We start from the raw sequence: 2,500 nt of genomic DNA on the forward strand, positions 1-2,500 counted from the left end.
TTTCTCAAAGAGATTTCTTTGGTCCTCTTAGAAGAGCTCCTTTGAGCTGTCTGGAAGATTCTCACCCCCCAGGATGAGAGAGAGAGAGAGAGAGAGAGGGGGGGGGAGAGGGAGAGAGAGAGGGGGGGAGAGAGAAAGAGGAGTAGAGAGAGGGAGAGAGAGAGAGGAGGGGAATAAGGAGAGAGAGAGAGGAGGGGGGAATAAGAGGAAGTGAGAGAGTGAGAGACAGAGAGAGAAGTGGTGGTAGACAGCTCTGAGGGAGAGAGAGACAGAGAGAGAGAGGGAGAGAGAGAGGGAGTTAGAGAAAGACAGAGAAGTGGTGGGAGACAGCTCTGAGGGAGAGAGAGACAGAGAGAGAGAGGGGGAGAGAGAGGGAGTTAGAGAAAGACAGAGAAGTGGTGGGAGACAGCTCTGAGGGAGAGAGAGACAGAGAGAGAGAGGGAGAGAGAGAGGGAGTTAGAGAAAGACAGAGAAGTGGTGGGAGACAGCTCTCTAATGATTGACATTAGTATGCCGTTCATGTCTTCTCAGGGCGCCTGTCTTGTCTTCAACTTCCCAGCTCTGCTTCATAGTCCTCCCCAACATGACGCAGAGACATCCCATTAATTAGGGCATGAACACACACAAATACACAAACGCTCCAGGAAGCGTTTAACTGCCTGAGATAACCTTTGGAGATCAGGCTGGGGATTTTGAATAATAAGAAATCCATACAAATATAAATAAAACGGACTCAGCTTTCTTCTGTTTCTTCTTTTTTTTTTAAATTATTTATGTGAACTTCTTTCGGTGTTTGGGGCTGCTGGCTCGCTGCTGGATCCTTCTTCTGAACCCTAATTGTCTTACAGGCCAGTGGACGCACAGAGTAACACGCACACACACAGTCAGTCACACACACACACACACACACACACACACATACCCTCACACACACACGTATACCCTCACACACACACACACACACACACACGCACACACACACGCACACGCACACACACACACACACACACGCCTGAACTGCTTCCCACCTGTCTGTTTGACTCCAACCATCTCAGAGGCCTGGGGAGTCAGTGGCCAATGAGTGCTCTAGTATACCTCAGCCCCTTTGCTAAGTACACCCTCCCAGGCCTGCCAGCTGTCCCACACTCCAGACCCCGGCTGCCCACTCGTCCCAAAGCTGTACCCAGCCTGCGTGTGCTCTGTCCTGGGTCACACTGCCAAAGCCTCCCCCTTGCCCCCCCAGCTTAGCCTCTGGAGGCAGAACATTCATCACGACCTTGTCCTTTAAACAGGTCCGACTGTGTACAGGACGGTCCCCATCTGGTGACTGCTATTCCTGTCTGTTACCTTCCTCCTCACCCCCCCCCCCCCCCTCCTCCTCCTCCTCCTCCTCCTCCTCCTCCTCCACCACCATCCTCATATCTACTTGGCAGCTCTTCCCGCTGTTTCCAATGAACATATTTTTGGAATGGAGAAGTCAGCGGCTCGTGTAGTATCAGTGCTTCTCTGTGTGTTGTCTTGACCATGTTAATGTCCGCCCCCCCCCGACACGCTGTCCTCTCCTCCTCCACTCCTCTCTCTCCCAGACAAAGACATCCACATCACCGACGCTGGCTCAGACACTGGGCTCTCACAAACAGCCGCGCTAATCTCCTCTTCAGACAGAGGCTCCTCTACAGGCTGCTATCAGGCTATCTGATGGACCAGAGCAACACAATGGGAACAGTGGGGGTTGAGGGGAGGGGGGGGGGGGGGGGCGGGGGGGCGGGGGGACATGAAACAGGGGCTGGTGGGATCTGGGTGATGGAGTGAGAGAGAGAGAGAGAGAGAGAGAGAGGGAGTCTGATAAAAACCATATCCTGCATCAGCATGAATAATGACAAGGCAGGGGTTAGCACTGTGATAGGGAATGGCTTACCCGGTGAAGATGTAGTATTAGCATACACACACGCATGGGCGCATGGGCGCACACACGGGCGTGCACACACACACACACACACGGGCGCACACGCACACACACACACACACACACAGGCACACACACGGGCACACACACACAGAGGGATAAATGAGCACACACATAAGTGCTGACATGGGATGTGTGCTCACATCACACAAACAGGTACACACAGGCACAAACACACACACACACAGGCAAACACAGGTACACACACACACACACACACACACACACACACACACACACAGGCACAAACAGGTGTGCACACACACACACACACACACAGGCATACACAGGCACACACCACACACACATCCATATCCCTGCGGGCTGTCGGTGGGGCAACATTAGTATTCCGCTCTGGGCCAGGCTTTCATTAGAACCAATGAAAAACAGTGTGGGGCCGATCAATAGTCCTCAAGCCTGCTCAACACCCAGCCACAGCAGGCAGGGGAGAGCTGAAATACGAGCTCCCCAAAATATAATTATTTCAAATGTCAAACTCATTCAGAATGAGGGGTTATAACTCTCAGAGGCAGC

General features: G+C 52.7%; 1 protein-coding gene across 1 annotated transcript in view; it reads right to left on the reverse strand.

Annotated features, from left to right (window-relative positions):
• LOC310820319 (uncharacterized protein) overlaps nt 1-2,500 on the reverse strand; it is a gene marked incomplete at both ends in the record, with an annotated part of 62,103 nt that overhangs the window by 48,111 nt on the left and 11,492 nt on the right. The gene's annotated exons all lie outside the window — the stretch shown is intronic.

The sequence above is a fragment of the Argentina silus genome, assembly GCF_951799395.1.
Source record: "Argentina silus genome assembly, chromosome: 20".
Classification (NCBI taxonomy): Eukaryota; Metazoa; Chordata; class Actinopteri; order Argentiniformes; family Argentinidae; genus Argentina; species Argentina silus.